At 44.4% G+C, this 18209-nt stretch overlaps 1 long non-coding RNA gene across 1 annotated transcript in view; it reads left to right on the forward strand.

Annotated features, from left to right (window-relative positions):
• The window catches only part of LOC147345464 (uncharacterized), a 55872-nt gene extending 53239 nt beyond the window's left edge, over positions 1-2633 (forward strand). The window contains exon 3 of the long non-coding RNA XR_015154782.1: positions 2194-2633. This is a non-coding gene — a long non-coding RNA (uncharacterized LOC147345464). The remainder of the gene's footprint in view (positions 1-2193) is intronic.
• The last annotated feature ends 15576 nt before the right edge of the window (positions 2634-18209 follow it).

An 18209-nucleotide genomic window follows, 5' to 3' on the forward strand; every position in this document is an offset into this window, starting at 1 on the left:
AATAGGGCTCATTTGTTAAGTCTGTGCAGGAGACAACAGCTACAGCTAAGAGAATTGTTTATACATATGTTAAAGCACATCAATTATTTTTCAATTTATCAAATGGATGTGACCAAAATCACAAGTTACCGCTTTGCAGTCGATGATTGGAAGCATAAAATAACAGAAAGTAAGCATTTTAAATCCAGCTTATTTTTCGATTCTCTGTAGTATCTTTCAGATCATTAAAAAAAAAAAATCTGTTCCCTATAGAATAGGGTTGTCAAGAAGAATGTAGGGCATTTGGGAAAACCACAGAATTAAAACCAAAATATCACCCTTAGCCCTACTATCCAGAAACAACCACTGTTCCCATCTCTTCCTATGTGTTTTAAATTCATTGAAAGTGAAATTGGGACTATTGGATGGGGATTAAAGTTCCCAGTTTTGGACTCAGACAGGCCTGAATTTGATTCACAGCAGCACCTCCACCTGCTGGCTGTTTGACCTTGGGCCAATTAATTAGCCCTCTGAAAATGCAGGGAAATCGCACCTACCTTCCTGGTTGTGAATTAAATGTTGTGATGCATCGACAGCGTGGAACAGAATGTCTGGCTCATGGCAAGGATTCGGTCACTGATGGCAATTATGTTTAATGACAGTGCTCTTTATTTTTATTTCACTGTGACCCTTTCTCCCCCAGATGATTCCATAGTTTTTAAGTACATGACTTTATTTTAGTTGTCTTGTCTCTCTTATTCATATACCATGATTTATTTAGCCAGTGTCCTAATTAGGTCATGGGTATTTTTGATCTCCAGTAAATTAAATAGTGCTATAATTTTGTCTTATCCTTTTTTCTTCAATTGAAATATAGTTGACTTATATGTTGTGTTCATTTCTGCTGTACAGCTACGTGATTCAGTTACACATATATATACATTCTTTTTTTTAAATATTTTTTCTGTCTTTTTTTTTTTGTCTGTTTAAAAAAATGTATTTATTTTAATTGGAGCAAAATTGCTTTACAATATTGTGATGGTTTTGGCAATACATCAATATGAATCATTACTACTATCGAGAATAGTATGGAGATTCCTTAAAAAACTAGAAATAAGACTACCATACTCTTTTTGTTGTTGTTTTCAGTTTAACTGCATAGGGTCTTTGTTATGGCCCGTGAGACCATCACTGTGGCACGTGGACTTCTCTCTATTCGTGGTGAGGGCTCCAAGGTGTGCAGGCTCAAGTCCATGCAACACGTGGACTTAGTTGCCCTGTGGCATGCAGGATCTCAGTTCTGTGACCAAGAATTGAACCTCTGTCCCTTCACTGGAAGGTGGATTCTTAACTGCTGGACGACTAGGGAAGTCCCTCTGTCTTACACTTAAGACAGCTGTCAATGCCAGGGACCTCTCACTCCCATCAGTGGCCATGTCTGGGATATCCCCATGCCATGTGGTCCATCCTGGAGAGGGAAGACAAGCTGCTTAAGCCCTAGACACAAACCCCCCAGTGAGGATAAAATCAGCCAATTTCCCCCTGAGCAGCAGCCTCAGTGTGTGCTCACTTGGCTGTCTTTCAGGAGCATGGGGGTAATTTGTAGCCTGAACAATTGAGACAAACACTGGCATGAGACGGGGAGAAGTAGGATGAGTCTGTAATTGGAATATTTTGTCTCATTTATTCTTGATGATGTGCCATATTCCACTCCATCAGCCAGAGGGGATTGTTCACAGAATGCCTCACACCTGGAATCGGTGCTTCTAGAAACCAGATGTGGGGCGTTGTTAGATGCTATTTGAAATCTAGGTTGAGGCAGCTTCCTCTAACCACCCACCTGCCCTTTCACATTCTGCTGTATTTTTCCTAAGATTTTCTGTCCTTTCTGGGGTTCTAGTTACATTTATCTGGAGTCCAGGGCAGCTGGCCTGTTTTTCCAAGTCTCTGGATCATCTATTTGAATCCCCTGCAGGCAGTGATGGAAAGCTGGTTGCTGGGGAGAGGGCAGGGGAGTCTAGCAGCATCAGAAAGGATGGCACACTCACTCTGGTACCCACGCTGATTCAAGCATCTCTTTCTCATGTGACAAGAGCAGGCGCTAATCCGTAGCGTGGAGTTCAAGTTCAAATTCAGGAACCTGCTTCTGTTTTTGTTGTTTTACGAAGTGACACGTGTATGTTTAAGAACCTTTGCTCTCTTGGGTCTCTGCAGGTTACAGAAAGCTGGAAGGGACTGCATGGACTGGCTTCTTCAGGGAACTTTGTCAAGATGCAATCTGGCAACTTAGATATGAATAGGAACCAACAACTGAGGAGCTTGTAAAACAAGTCCTATTCCCAGCTCCAAATACATAGACTCCGAATTTTCAGGGGAAGGGGTTGGACACCTGCATTTTTCACAAGACTCCCGATGACTCTAACAGGGCCAAATTGGAAAATCTTGATAGCGAGTGATATAGCTCAAGCTTCATGTGCCCCACCCAGGGGACCTTGATTAAATGCATGTGCTGATCCTACAAATCGGGGTGGTGGAAAGAGAGGGGCCTGAGACTCTGCTTTTTTCAGGTACTGATGCCACTGACATGCGGACTACAGGATACATAGCAGAGATTAGCTAGCACCTGCCTGTCTGCTTATATACTGCCCGTGGCTTAAGAATGACTACAGAAATCAAATAAATAAAAAGAACAGTATTTCATTATACAGGAGCATTTTATGAAATGCAAATGTCAATGTTCATAAATGAAGTTTTCTTGGAACATAGCTGTTACCTGAAACCTGGGTTCACCTCTTGGTGTGTGTCAATAGACACAAACAAGCCAAGATCAAGAGAAGTAAGGATTTATTATTATTGGCAGCAAGTAAGGAGAACACCGGACTGTTTCCCAAAGCAGGGTCATCTCCCTGAACAGCAAAATTGGAGAAGTTTTAAGCTAAGGGTACATGCCTCTTCCCAGGTGGTGCTAGCGGTAAAGAATCTGCTTGCCAGTCTATCAGACCCAGATTTGATCCTTGGGTTGGGAAGATTTCCTGAAGGAGGGCACAGCAACCCACTCCAGTGTTCTTGCCTGGAGAATCCCATGGACAGAGGAGCCTGGTGGGCTACAGTCCATGGGGTTGGGAAGAGTCAGACATGACTGAGTGGCAGTGCACACATGGGCATGTGCACACATACACACACACACGCACGCGCGCGCGCACGCACGCCTACTCAGGAGGGCACTTGGACAGCGTGTGCATATTCAGGAGAGGATTTGAGAGAGGAGAATTCAGCATAGAATTGGGGCAAAGGTCGACAGTGTCCAAGCTTTAATTGACTGAACTCAAGAGGGTCAACACCATCATCCCATCTCCATTGGGAGGGGGCCTTCAGTTCAGTCAGTTCAGTTGCTCAGTCATGTTCGACTCTTTGCAACCCCATGGACTGCAGCACGCCAGGCTTCCCTGTCCATCACTAACTCCCAGACACAAACTCATGTCCATACAGTCGATGATGCCATCCAAGCATCTCATCCTCTGTTGTCCCCTTCTCCTCCTGACTTCAGTCTTTCCCAGCATCAGGGTCTTTAGCTGCTGCAGAACTCAAAGATGTGTTATTATGTATATTCCTTGAGGAACCAGGATCCTGCCCCAAGGCTGTACTCTTGTTTTTTGACTACCCCTCTCTGGTTTCTGTGGGCTTCTCTGATAGCTCAGTTGGTAAAGAATCCACCTGCAATTCAGGAGACCCTGGTTTGATCCCTGGGTCAGGAAGATCTGCTGGAGAAGGGATAGGCTACCCACTCTAATATTCTTGGGCTTCCCTTGTGGCTCAGCTAGTAAAGAATCCACCTGCAATGTGGGAGACCTGGGTTTGATCCCTGGGTTGGGAACATCCCTTGGAGAAGGGAAAGGCTTCCCACTCCAGGATTCTGACTTGGGGAATTCCATTGACTGGAGAGTCCATGGGGTGGCAAAGAGTTGGACACGACTGAGTGACTTTCACTTCCCTTCACTCTTGTTTCTGTAACCCCTCCCTTAAGATCATTAAGTACTGAGAACTGTTTGAAGGCAATCATTGTGGCCTGGCTCAGATCATATACAGACTGCTTAGGCCAAAATGAGTTCAATTATGTCAAGAAAGCTGGTTCTGGTTCTCTTTCTCCAAGGACCCTCTACTCTATCTGTTTACACAGCCACACCCAATGGGTGATCGAGATCATGTGTGTGCACTAAGTCGCTTCAGTCATGTCCAACTCTGCCACCCCAGGGACTGTAGCCCGCCAGCCTCCTCTGTCCATGGTATTCTCCAGGCAAGAATACTGGAGTGGGTTGCCCTTTTCTCCTCCAGAGGATCTTTCCAAACCAGGGATCCAACCTGTGTTTCTTGTGTCTCCTGCATCGGCAGGCAGGTTCGTTACCACTAGCACTACCATGACTCCCCAAACCTAAAATATTTACTATCTGAGTCTTTACAGAAATATTTGCCAGTCCCTGATCTATGGCAACCCATTCCAGTACTCTTGCCTGGAAAATCCCATGGACGGAGGAGCCTGGTAGGCTGCAGTCCATGGGGTCGTGAAGAGTGGGACACGACTGAGCGACTTCACTTTCACTTTTCACTTTCATGCATTGGAGAAGGAAATGACAACCCACTCCAGTGTTCTTGCCTGGAGAATCCCAGGGACGGGGGAGCCTGGTGGGCTGCCATCTATGGGGTTGCACGAGTCGGACATGACTGAAGCGACTTAGCAGCAGTAGCAGCAGACCTAGATCCAGAAGCAAAATGCAGAGATGTCCTGTACGGAAATGTCTTACTTAGTGCAGCTGGGATGTGGGCAATAAGACAAACAATTCAGGACGTGGTGTTTGAATATCTGTAATGATTCAGAAAATGAACATTACAGTAAAACAAGAGGTGAACTCTGACAATAAAAAAATTCTCCAAACCTTTGTCCTTCCCACTCTTCACCTCCAGACCTCAATTCCTGACTTCAGATGGCATGTATTTACATAACGGTTTTCTTTGCTTCTTTTTCTTGTCAACTAATTGAATTAGAATGGCTTAAAAAACATACCTTCAGGCTCCAACCCATTTCCAGATGCCTGCCAATGAGGGTATGCTGCTGTTGCGTCGCTTCAGTCGTGTCCGACTCTGTGCGACCCCATAGACGGCAGCCAACCAGGCTTCCCGTCCCTGGGATTCTCCAGGCAAGAACACTGGAGTGGGTTGCCATTTTCTTCTCCAATGCAGGAAAGTGAAAAGTGAAAGTGAAGTCGCTCAGTTGTGTCTGACTCTAGCGACCCCATGAACTGCAGCCTACCAGGCTCCTCCGTCCATGGGATTTTCTAGGCAAAAGTACTGGAGTGGGGTGCCATTGCCTTCTCTGCAATGAGGGTATAGGTAAGCCCAAGGGAAGCAATTTTGCTTCTATTTTGCATTCGATTTTGTGGTTCAGAGGATAAAGAATCTGCCTTCAGTGCAGGAGTCGCAAGTTTGATCCCTGGGTTGGGAAGATCCCTGGAGAAGGGAATGGCAACCCACTGCAGTACTCTTGCCTGGAGAATTCCATGGACGGAGGAGCCTGGCAGGCTATAGTCCACGGGATTGCAAAGAGTTGGAAACACTGAGTGATTAACACTTTGCTTTTTTATCTTTAGTCTATGGACATTAAGGAAATCAGTAATAGAATGTCAATGGGTCAGTCTTTTCAGATAATGGAGTGAAAATTCAGCTTGAACTTGCTTTTCTTGGAGAGACTCTTTCCATCTCTCTTCATCTATAGCTATAGAATCCAGTTAGTCAGGGCCTAAAATGGGTGGAGGAGATTCAGAAATTTTTGAAAACCTGCATGTTCGAAGGTATGAAGACTTCTCATTGAGAGGATGTAGAGTAGGGTTTTCTGCCTCGGTTTGATCCCTGGGTGGGGAAGATCCCCTGGAGAAGGGAAAGGCTACCCACTCCAGTATTCTGGCCTGGAGAATACGATGGACTATATGGTCCATGGGGTCACAAAGAGTCTTACATGACTGAGTGAATTTCACTTTCTGTTTCTGCCAGTACACTGATTCCTTATTCTGTATGTTGTTCTAGGAACCCAGTACCAGAGTTTGGAGACACAGTCAAGTTGGGAGCTTTAGTTTTTCCTAAAAACAAAAAGGAAATGAATCTGCCTGCAGTACAGGAGACCTGGGTTCAATCCCTGGGTCAGGAAGATCCCCTGGAGAAGGAAATGGCAACCCACTCCAGTATTCTTGCCTGGAACATCCCATAGACAGAGGAGCCTAGTGGACTGCAGTCCATGGGGTTCAAAAGTCAGGCACGACTTAGCAACTAAACCACGACCACCAAGGAAATGGTGAACACTGACCAGGCGGTAGACGTGTGAGTGTACGCTCAGTCATGTCCAACTCTTTGCAACCCTATGGACTGCAGCCTGCCAGGCTCCTCTGTTCATAGGATTCTCCAGGCAAGAAGACTGGAGTGGGTTGTCATTTCCTACTCCAGGGGATCTTCCTGACTCAGGAATTGAAACCACATCTTCTGTGTCTCTTGCATTGCAGGCGGATCCTTTGCCCATGGAGCCATGAATACAATGATTAGAATCCCTTTCCAATTGTAGCTCTTGCCTTCTGGACTATCAAAGCATGCTTGGAAAATATTTGGGCACTTTAAAATTTATTTGCCTTCCTATAGAACAAGCGGAGAAGGCAATGGCACCCCACTCCAGTACTCTTGCCTGGAAAACCCCATGGATGGAGGAGCCTGGTAGGCTGTAGTCCATGGGGTCACTAAGAGTCGGACACGACTGAGCAACTTCACTTTCACTTTTCACTTTCATGCATTGGAGAAGGAAATGGCAACTCACTCCAGTGTTCTTGCCTGGAGACTCCCAGGGACGGGGGAGCCTGGTGGGCTTCTGTCAATGGGGTTGCACAGAGTCGGACATGACTGAAGCAACTTAGCAGCAGCAGCAGCAGCATAGAACAAGAGTATTCTTCCGTGTAAGATCTTTAGTCATTTCTTCAGCACACTAGGTTATATTTGCTTAACTCTACTCATATTCGATTTCATGCCAGAGTTCAGAACTCATGAAAGCCCAGACAAACACTGACCTTGTCTGCATCCTTACCCTAAACTCTGCTCCTTTCTCCAAGACAGGGATGTCACTCCTTGCTCTTTCCCGTTGCTCTCCTAAAAGACAAAAAAACAAAGATGAAAACAATCAGGAAAAAGAAAAATGAGAAGCAAACTTGCCCTGAGTTTTTTCCTTTATAATTATGACACTGAGCCTTTTTTGTGTTGTCCATTACGAATTGGCACTTACCATGTACTTCTACAAGGATTAACTCATGTGCTGCTGGCTTTCAAGAGCCCCTAAAAGGAGTTCAGGGTAGAAAGCAGAAATAAGTCACTCTGTGCTCTGGGAAAAACTGGCAGCACATGTCTTCAGATAGTTAGATATATTCAGGAGCTGATTTTATGAGCCCAGCTCTTGTGTCTGCTCATATCTAGAAAAGCACTAAAATCCTTCGTGGTGATGACTGCTTCTTGACACTAGGAGAAAGCTTCTGCAAAAAATATGTGCTTGATTGCATGCATTCCCCTTTCACCAAATTAGGTATGTACTGACCTTCACCTCCTCCTCTTTGGAGCAGTTTCTCAGAGCTATCTGAGGTGCTGTCTCCTGGGCTATAGTCCTCACTTTGCCCCAAATAAGACTTAACTCACAACTCTCACAGTGTGTATTTTTTTTGAGTTGACAGTGTCTTGTCTCTGAAGTTGGACGAGATGATCACCAAAGCTTTTTTCCATCTCTTCTTCCATGGCTCCTCTTACTGCCCTTCACTTTGCCAGACTTGAGCCATGTCTGCCACCTCCTGCAAAGAGCTTGCAGCCCATGTTCCTTGTGTCATTGAACGCAAGTTCATGTGCCTGACGCACAGTGAGGTCAAACAAACCAGAAAGTCAGAGTTTGGAGCAGAAGATGGTTTACTACTGGACCAAGCAAGGAGAACGTGTGGTTTCTGTTCAAAGGAATCCTCGATGGTTTTCAGGGAAGAGTTTTTAAAGGCAAAATATTGGATGAGGGTTGCAGGGTTGTGACTTTCTTCTGATTGGCTGGTGGTGACGTCACAGGGCGGTGCTCCAGGACTCTTGCACTTGGCATTACCATGCTCCATCCTGAAGGGGGACTTAGTTCCTGAAGGAGAACTTAAAGATATATTGTTACATACATCCCTTGAGGAGGAACTAGGACTCTGCTTTATGGCTACACTATTGTTTACTGACTGCTTTTCCTTTGTTTATACATTCCCTTACTTCCCAAATCAGTAATTGTTTATATCTGCTCCTTAGGACTCAGGGATGGTCTGGGAGCCTGAAAGCTTTTTCCTACAAACAGGAAATAGGGGACACAGAAAGATCTGGTACCCGGGAGGTTCCTGCAGGGTCCTGCTCAGTAGCACTTGCTCAGGCTATATAAGAGGCTCCAGCTAGCTATGAAGAAAGAAGAGGCAAGAAGCCACTTATCTCAGCACATAGTCTTTAAAAAAAAAAAAAAGGTGACACGTCTTAGCATGGATGGACTCTCTGCATTTCTCGATGTTCCTGACATCACGAACTGCACAGTATTGCTGAAAAGCATATTGCCTATCTCCTTCTCTCTCTCTCTCTCTCATCATCTAAGTCTCTCTCTGTTCTAGGAACAAAGAAAACTTTTAAAAGAGAGAGAGAGAGAGAAAGATCAAAAAGGTTCTTAATTTTTTTATATGTCTATGGATCCCAGAACTCTGATAACGGTAAGGTGAGGGGGGGCGGGGATGGCTGGAATAGGAAAGAGTGCCTGTGAGCAGCTGACATCGGATAAGATAGTAGTCCTTTTAGGAGGGGGAAAAAAAAAGACCTGTCACCTCTAATTACATTTCATGACTCTTGCTGAATGCTACCCCCAAAATGGAATACTTTGATGTGAAGAAATAACAACTTCACCTTCCCCATTTCCACCAATGCAATCACTAGGAAAGGAGGTTGTCAAATCTGAACTTGAATCATTTCATCAGTCCTCTAAGAAATTATGTGAAGACTTACTTGTTCTTTATTAGCCGTGGCTGGGGAAGGGACAATTTACCTCTTTCCCCTTCTTAAATTCTTTTGGTGGCTCTAATAATTAAGTTGATACAAAACAGATTAGTGCAAGAAAAAAATAATTTGTGAGCATGGAGGTCTCCCAAAATGGGGCCCAAAAGAAGGGGTCAAAGTAGGCAGCTTTTGTACTTTTTTAGATGTAGAAACAATAAGTTTGTGAGATGTTGACAAGGTAAAGAAAATTTGGCTCGGGTGTGATACCATGCAGGACCCTGTGGGGCTCCTAGACACAGACCTTTGTGTTCCCCATTTATTTGATTACAGGGAACAGCCTTCATTCAGCCTCTATGACTTTCCCTGAGTTCCAATGGGGAGACCCAAGAGGGAAGGGTGACTGCAGCCTTGAAATTAAAAAACGCTTGCTCCTTGGAAGAAAAGCAATGACAAACCTAGACAGAGCATTGAAAAGCAGAGATATTACTTTGCCTCCAAAGGTCCATAGAGTCAAAGCTATGGTTTTTCTAGTAGTAATGTACAGATGTGAGAGCTGGACAATAAACAAGGCTGAACGCTGAAGGATTGATGCCTTTGATTTCTGGTTCTGGAGAAGACTCTTGAGAGTCCCTTGGACTAGAAGGAGAAAAAAACCAGTCAATCCTAAAGGAAATCAACCTTGAATATTCATTGGAAGGACTGATGCTGAAGCTCCAATACTTTGGGCCCCTGCTGAGAAGGGCCACCTCATTGGAAAAGACCCTGATGCTGGGAAAGGCTGAAGGGAAAAGGAGGAGGGGGCAGCAGAGGATGAGATGGTTGGATGGCTTCACTGACTCAGTGGACATGAATCTGAGCAAATTCCAGGAGATAGGGAAGGACAGGGGAGCCTGGCATGCCACAGTCCATAGGGCTGCAAAAAGTCAGGCACAACTTAGCAACTGAACCACAGCAACATCATAGTTAATTTACAATGTTGTTTTAGTTTCAAGTATGCAACAAGGTCATTCAGTTGTACATAGAAATATATTTTTTCAGATTCTTTTTTCCATTATAGGTTATTACAAGTTGTTGAATATTAGTTCTCTGTTGCTATATAGTATTTCCTTGATGTTTATCTATTTTATATATAGTAGTGTTTGTATGTTAATCTCAAACTCCTAACTTATCTCCCCCACACCCCTAGCTGATAATTTTTAAGGTTCAAAAGACTTGGGAAGTAACTTTGTCCTCCCCTAACTCCCTGAAGGAATGTAGATAGAGGGCCTGTTCTTGAAGGGAGCATCACCAGAGATTACTATAGTGAAGCAGGTGTGTGGACAGGGAAACCTAGCAAAGTCAATTTGCTAAAATTCCTCTCTGGGTCCCACTGTCTCCACTGGCCCAGCAAACATTTGTTTGCCAAACAATTGCTTTTCCTACTCTATGTCAATTGCCTTTCTCCCCTTTGAAGTCTCAACCTCCCACCCCCAACTTTCTCTTTAGTCTTTCGCTGAAGATGGTATTAAAGGTGAGAGTTTCTGCCATTTTGGTGAATTATTCAATTTTCCTGGGTCTCTTCCATGTATGGTGTAGTACACGTGCATGCTTGCTCGGTCATGTCCAACTCTTTGCGACCCCATGGACTGTAGCCTGCCAGGCTCCTCTGTGCATGGGATTCTCCAGACAAGAATGCTGGAGTGGCTTGCCATGCCTTCCTCCAGGGGATCTTTCCGACCCAGGGATTGAACCTGCGTCTCTTACGTCTCCTGTGTTGTCAGGCAGGTTCTTTACCACAAGTGCCACCTGGGAAGCCCCCAACCATGTATGCAGTGTTATTAAACTCTCCTATTAACTCTGTCTCATATCGATTTAATTGTTTTTTTTTGGCGGGGGCGGGGAACGGTTGGCCTCACCACTTGGCATGTAGGATCTTAGTTCGAAGATCAGGGTTCGAACCCCCGCCCCCTGCAGTGGAAATGCTATCTTAACCACTGGACCACCAGGGAAGTCCCCTCAATTTAATTCTTGGACCAGCTTGAAGAACCTAAAAGAATAGAGGGAAATGCTTTCCTCCCTGACACCTGACTTGCCCAAGACCACAGATAATGAATGTATACATACAAGACTCCTAATACATATCAGACCTACACTAGGTGTGGGGGATATTATGGAGATATACTGGTGGCCCAAGCAAGTGTAGTCATTGGATTCCAGAAGCTTTTAAGACAAATGTAAGCAAACTATCAAACATATGGTTTATAGATGGCAATAAGTGCCTACAGTTACAAATTGGTGCTTGTAGTGGGCACTTAGGACTTCTCAGATGGCACCAGTGGTAAAGAATCCGCCAGCTAATGCAAGAGACAGAAGAGATGCAGGTTTAGTCCCTGGGTCAGGAAGATCCCCTGGAGGAGGGAATGGCAACCTACTCCAGTATTCTTGCCTAGAAAATCTCATGGACAGAGGAGCCTGGCAGGTTACAGCCCATGGGACTGCAAAGAGTCAGACATGACTGAGCGACTGAGCACTTGCCGTCTACCTTGACAAGGATTGAATCATGTGCTGCTACAGCTGCTGACCTTCAGCAGCCCCTTGAAAGGAGTTCAAGGAGGAGATCAGGAATGAGGCACTCTGAGATTGGGAAAAGCCTGGCAAGACAGGTCTTCAGATAGTTAGATATTCTCAGGAGCTGGTTTTATGAGCCCAGCTCTTGTGTCTGCTCATATCTAGAAAAGCACTAAAATCCTTCATGGTAAAGACTGCACCTCGTGACTAGCAGCAACCTTCACGAGACCAGCAGAAACCTTCTGCAAAAAATATGTGCTTGACTGCATGTATTCCTGCTTCACCAAAATCATATATAAACTGACCTTCCCCATTGCCTGTTTGGAGCAGTTTCTCAGAGCTATCTGAAATGCTGTCTCTTGGGCTATAGTCCTTATTTTGCTCCAAATAAAACGTAACTCAACTGTAGTGCTTTTTTTTTTTTTAAGTCTGCTTGCCATAAGGGGAAATAGCCAGGAAATGAGATTGGAGAGTCAAGAAACCTTTGTGAGAAAGTGATATTTAGTCTTGGACTCATTCTGTATGAGTGGCTCAGACAGTAAAGAAGCTGCCTGCAATGCAGGAAGCCCAGGTTCTATCCCTGGGTTTGGAATATCCCTTGGAGAAGGGAGTGGCTACCCACTGCAGTATTCTTGCCTGGAGAACTCCATGGAGAGAGGAGCCTGGCAGGCTACAGTCATGGGATGGCAAAGAGTTAGATACGACTGAGCACCTAAGGCACACAAGAATTAATAAGAAAGAGTAGAAAGGGAACAAGTCACTGGCAAAGGCTTAACAAGAACCATTTTCTAAGTTCAAGTTCAGCTGTGTTTTTCCCACTGCTTTCAACCAACCTTTCTCAGCACTCCTCGGTTAGCTCATTCCTCAGTAAATAACCCCCAAAGGGACCAGAGCCAATATCATCTCTAAGACTTTGGGTTGGTTTTGTTTTCCACCCTAAAGAGTCTATAAATCAATTTTCCCACAGGTGGTTCCTGAAAATATATGAGTGGGGAAAATCCAAATAAATGCCTTTTGCTTTATTATTAGAAAAACAGATGAACAATAGCAACAAGAAAACCCCAATATGCCTGGAACATGGCTCAAGGAGTCTCTCCTTTCATTTTCTGAGAACCAATCTCCCCATTTCTATTGACCTCCAGACCCCCGAGTGGGTACCCTAGAGCTCTATCCACTCCTGAATGCATACAATTGTTCACACCCAAGGTCAATAGAACACATTCACATGTTGGTTACTGTCTACTTTAAAATTGTCTTTAATCTCTATTTTTTATTTTAAAAAATGACTGCCTCAGGCATTAAAGAATGAAATAATGCCATTTGCAGCCACATGGTTGGACCACAGATGATCATACTAAGTGCAGTAAGTCAGACAAAGACAAATATCACATGGTATCACTTGCATGTGAAATCTAAAAAAATCCTACAAATGAACTTACTTACAAAACAGAAATAGACTCACAGACATAGGAAAACAAACTTTGGTTACTAAAGGGGACAAATTTGTTCAGTAGCTCAGTCGTCTCCCACTCTTTGTGAGCCCATGGATTGCAGCACGCTAGGCTTCCCTGTCCATCACCAACTCCCGGAGCTTGCTCAAACTCAAGTCTATCAAGTCAGTGATGCCATCCAACCATCTCATTCTCATCCAACCTTCTCCTCCTGCCTTCAATCTTTCCCAGCATCAGGGTCTTTTCCAAGAAGTCAGCTCCTCACATCAGGTGGCCAAAGTATTTGAGCCTCAGCTTCAGGATCAGTCCTTCCAATGAATATCCAGGATTGATTTCCTTTAGGATGGACTGGTTGGATCTCCTTGCAGCCCAAGGGACACTCAAGAGTCTTCTCCAACACCACAGTTCAAAAGCATCAATTCTTCGGTGCTCAACCTTCTTTATGGCCCAGCTCTCACATCAATACATGACTACTGGAAACACCATAGCTTTGATTATGTGGACTTTTATTGGCAAAATAATGTCTCTGCTTTTTAATACGCTGTCTAGGTTTGTCATAGCTTTTCTTCAAGGGGCAAGTGTCTTTTTTAATTTCATGGCTGCAGTCACCATCTGCAGTGATTTTGGAGCCCAAGAAAATAAAGTCTGTCACTGTTTCCATTGTTTCTCCATCTATTTTCCATGAAGTGATGGGACTAGATGCCATGATCTTAGTTTTTTGAATGTTGAGTTTTAAGCCAACTTTTTCACTCTCCTCTTTTACCTTCATCAAGAGGCTGTTTAGTTTCTCTTCACTTTCTGCCATAAGGGTGGTGTCATCTGTTTATCTGAAGTTATTAATATTTCTCCCATCATTCTTGATTCCAGCTTGTGAGTCATCCAGCCCAGCATTTCACATAATGTACTCTGTGTATAAGTTAAATAAGCAGGATGACAATATTCAGCCTTGATGTACTCCTTTCCCAATTTGGAACCAGTCTGTTGTTCCATGTCTGGTTCTAAATTTTGCTTATTGACCTGCATACAGGTTATGCAGGAGGCAGGTAAGGTAGTCTGGTATTCCCATCTCTTTAAAAATTAGGGATAAGTTAGGAATTTGGAATTAACAGATGCACACTACTATATATAAAATAAATAACAAAGACATATTTTAGGACTTCCCTGGTGGTACAGTGGGGGTAAGAACCCATCTGCCAATGCAGAGGACACAGGTTCTATCCCTGGTCCCAGAAGATTTCACATGCTGCAGAACAGCTAAACCTGAGGGTTGTAACTACTGGGTCTGAGTGCCTGAGAGCCTGTGCTCCACAGCAGGAGGAGCCACTCAATGAGAAGCCAGAGCACCGCAAGGAAGAGTAGCCCCGGCTCACCACAACTAGAGATAGCTCTCACAAAGCAGCAAAGACCCAGCACAGCTAAAATAAGAACAGATGAATAAAAAATTTAAAACAAGCCAGAAAGAAAAACACCAATACAGTATACTAATGCACATATATGGAATTTAGAAAGATGGTAACGATAACCCTGTATGCGAGACAGCAAAAAAGACACAGATGTATAGAACAGTCTTTTGGACTCTGTGGGAGAGGGCGAGTGTGGGATGATTTGGGAGAATGGCATTGAAACATGTATAATATCATATGTGAAATGAATCACCAGTCCGGTTCGATGCAGGATACAGGATGCTTGGGGCTGTTGCACTGGGATGACCCAGAGGGATGGTATGGGGAGGGAGGTGGGAGGGGGGTTCAGGATGGGGAGCATGTGTATACCTGTGGCGGATTCATGTTGATGTATGGCAAAACCAATACAATATTGTAAAGTAATTAGCCTCCAATTAAAATAAATAAATTTTAAAAAAATTTAAAGGCCTACTGTATAGCACAATCAGAGAAGGCAATGGCACCCCACTCCAGTACTCTTGCCTGGAAAATCCCATGGACAGAGGAGCCTGGTAGGCTGCAGTCCATGGGGTAGCTAGGAGTCGGACACGACTGAGCGACTTCACTTTCACTTTTCACTTTCATGCATTGGAGAAGGAAATGGCGACCCACTCCAGTGTTCTTGCCTGGAGAATCCCAGGGACGGGGAAGCCTGGTGGGCTGCCGTCTATGGGGTCGCACAGAGTCGGACAGGACTGAAGCGACTTAGCAGCAGCAGCAGCATAGCACAATGAACTGTATTCAACACTGTGTAGTAACTTCTAATTTAAAAATATCTGAAAAAGAATACATATATAATATATCCATGTATAACCGAATCATTTTGCTGTACACCTGAAATGAACACCGCCTTGTAAATCAACTATGCATGCTGCGTGCTAAGTCACTTCAGTCATGTCTGACTCTCTACACCTCTGTGTACTGCAGTCTGCCAGACTCTTCTGTCCATGGGATTCTCCAGGCAAGAATACTGGAGAGGGTTGTCATGCCTTCCTCCAGGGGATTCTTCTCCACCCAGGGACCATACCTGCATGTCTTAGGTCTCCTGCATTGACAGGTGGGTTCTTTATTGCTGAAGCCACCAGCCCTTGGTTTCTCTTGAATCATCCAGCCAGACTTCTGAACTCCCCTCCGATTGCTGACACTGATTCCCCTCTACCTGCTTCTTGCGTGTTGTTGTAGGTTCTATAATCCTGGTTTTTCTCATCAACTCCACTGTACTTGAATCCATACAAGTCAATCCACGGGAGCCAGGGCAGGCAACCCCCAAATGTCCCTCAAGGGCATATTGGTTATTTTGAATTACAGTTACTTGAAGAAGAGCTGATGCAAGAATTACACTCTGACCCTCCTCTCTGTCTCCCAGAAAGCAGGTAATAAATCTCTCATATGAAACGTCCCCTCCCCATATCTGGAGGGAGAATGACACCCTTATCACCAAAGATATGGAATATGGGGGCAAGACGCATGTATAAACAGAACTTGTTATTTCTCTCTTTTTTTAAAACAATTTATTTATTTACTTTTGGCGGTGCTGAGTCCTCATTGCAGCGCGAGCTTTTCTCTAGCCACAGTGCATGGGCTCTCATTGCAGTATCCTCTCTTGTTGCGGAGCACAGGATCTAGGGTGCTCAGGTTTCCATAATTGTGGTGCATGGTCTCAATAGTTGTGGCTTCTGGGTTTCTAGAGCACAGGCTCAATAGATGCGGTGCACGGGCACAGCTGTCCCTGCAGCATGTGGGATCTTCCTGGCTCGGGGATTGAACCCATGTCTCCTGCATTGGCAGGCAGATTCTTTATCACTGAGCCACCAAGAAGTCCTAGGATTTTTATGTTGTAATGTGGATCAGCACTTTATTCATTTTTACACCCAAATACTATCCCAATTGTCCATATTTATCCCATTTTGCTTATTCAGTCATCACTCATGGGCATTTGGATTGTTTCCTTCATTTGGTGATTGTGAACAGTGCAGTTATGAATGTTCATAGATTTTTTTTTTAATTTTATTTTATTTTTAAACTTTACAATATTCTATTAGTTTTGCCAAATATCGAAATGAATCCACCACAGGTATACCTGTGTTCCCTATCCTGAACCCTTCTCCCTCCTCCCTCCCCATACCCTCCCTCTGGGTCGTTCCAGTGCACGAGCCCCAAGCATCCAGTATTGTGCATCGAACCTGGACTGGTGACTCGTTTCATACATGATATTATACATGTTTCAATGCCATTCTCCCAAATCTCCCCACCCTCTCCCTCTCCTACAGAGTCCATAAGACTGATCTATACATCAGTGTCTCTTTTGCTATCTCGTACACAGGGTTATTGTTACCATCTTTCTAAATTCCATATATATGCGTTAGTATACTGTATTGGTAGATTTTTGTTTGAATATCTATTTTCCAATTTTTGGAGTATGAACCTAAGGGTAGAATTCCAGGATCATGTGGTAATTCTGGGGCCCCCCAGGTGGTGCTCCTGGTAAAGAACTAGCCTGCCGATGCAAGAGAGATAAGAGATGTGGGTTTGATCCCTGGGTTGGGAAGATCCCCTGGAGGAGGAGGGCATGGCAACCCACTCTAGTATTCTTGCCTGGAGAATCCCATGGGCAGTGAAGCTTGGCGGGCTACAGTCCCTGTGATCACAAAGAGTCAGACACAACTGAAATGACCTAGCACACAGGCATGCATGGGAATTCTGTGTTTCGCCTGTTGAGTAATTGCTAAACTGCTTTCCACAGCAGTTGTATCATTCTACATTCCCACTAGCAGGGGTTTCAATTTATTCCCAACCTCATCAGTACTTGTTATTTTCCATTTTTATGTGATTGTTTTGATTCTTAACTTATAGCTGTGTTAGTTTTCTAGGCTTGCCATCATGAAGGATCACGGACTTGATGACTTGTGACTCTGAGCAGACCCTTTTCCTCTTACAAGCCTACATTTCTCTTTGGGCTAAAGGGGGACCATGGATGGAATCATCCTTAAAGTCTTTTTTGAGATTCACAGTCTATGCTTCTAAGGCCACAAAGTTAGTTGTCCTATCCTTGAAGTGATCAGGTAGACACACACACACACACACACACACTGCTTATTGTTGTTTAGTTGCTAAATCATGTCCAACTCTTTGCAACCCCATGGACTGCACTATGCCAGGCCTCCCTGTCCCTCACTGTCTCCCAGAGTATCTGCCACCCTCTGCTTGTAATGAGATAAAAATTTCCATCCAGGGTGCTGGTAGTAATCCCTTTGAGGCAAAGTGATGTGACTTGGGGACACCAGAGCCCTCAGGCCAAGTCACCTCTGGATAAAAGCAACTTCATCCATTTATCCTAGCGTATGAGGAGCTGACTCATTGGAAAAGACCCTGATATGGGAAAGGTTGAAGGCAATAAGAGAAGAGGGTGGCAGAGGATGAGATGGTTAGATAGCATCACTGACTCAATGGACATAAATCTGAGCAAAGTCTGGGAGACAGTGAAGGACCAGGGAGCCTTACATGCTGCAGTCCATGGGGTCACAAAAAATCAGACATGACTGAGTAACAACAACATAGGTATACACAGATCATTTTTCTCATGATCATGTGCCATATGTAAGAAGTCTGGGAAGCCTTTGCTATTAGAAGGCAGTATGATCAATTTGGGGAAACCCAGGAGGCTCAGTGGTAAAGAATTTACTTGCCAATGCAAGAGATGCAGGAGTCTCAGATTCAATCCCTGGGT

Source organism: Bos grunniens, chromosome 25, assembly GCF_055505025.1.
Source record: "Bos grunniens cultivar Pamir isolate PY7600 chromosome 25, Bosgru_T2T1.0, whole genome shotgun sequence".
In the NCBI taxonomy this organism is placed as follows: Eukaryota; Metazoa; Chordata; class Mammalia; order Artiodactyla; family Bovidae; genus Bos; species Bos grunniens.